We start from the raw sequence: 434 nt of genomic DNA, 5'->3' as shown, positions 1-434 counted from the left end.
ACAGTGAGAATAAATTGAAAGCGATTAAGTAGAGACCCTATACATAAAAATCTCATTAAAAATTAATATCCTATTAAATTTAAAAGCTACTAAATCACTGCAGATGGTGATTGCAGCCATGAAATTAAAAGACGCTTACTCCTTGGAAGGAAAGTTATGACCAACCTAGATAGCATATTAAAAAGCAGAGACATTACTTTGCCAACAAAGGTCTGTCTAGTCAAGGCTATGGTTTTTCCTGTGGTCATGTATGGATGTGAGAGTTGGACTGTGGAGAAAGCTGAGCGCCGAAGAATTGATGCTTTTGAACTGTGGTGTTGGAGAAGACTCTTGAGACTCCCATGGACTGCAAGGAGATCCAACCAGTCCATTCTAAAGGAGATCAGTCCTGGGTGTTCTTTGGAAGGAATGACGCTAAAGCTGAAACTCCAGTA

This window comes from Bison bison, unplaced genomic scaffold, assembly GCF_000754665.1.
Source record: "Bison bison bison isolate TAMUID 2011002044 unplaced genomic scaffold, Bison_UMD1.0 scf7180017853138, whole genome shotgun sequence".
NCBI classification, from domain to species: Eukaryota; Metazoa; Chordata; class Mammalia; order Artiodactyla; family Bovidae; genus Bison; species Bison bison.
This window is presented reverse-complemented; position numbering follows the sequence as displayed.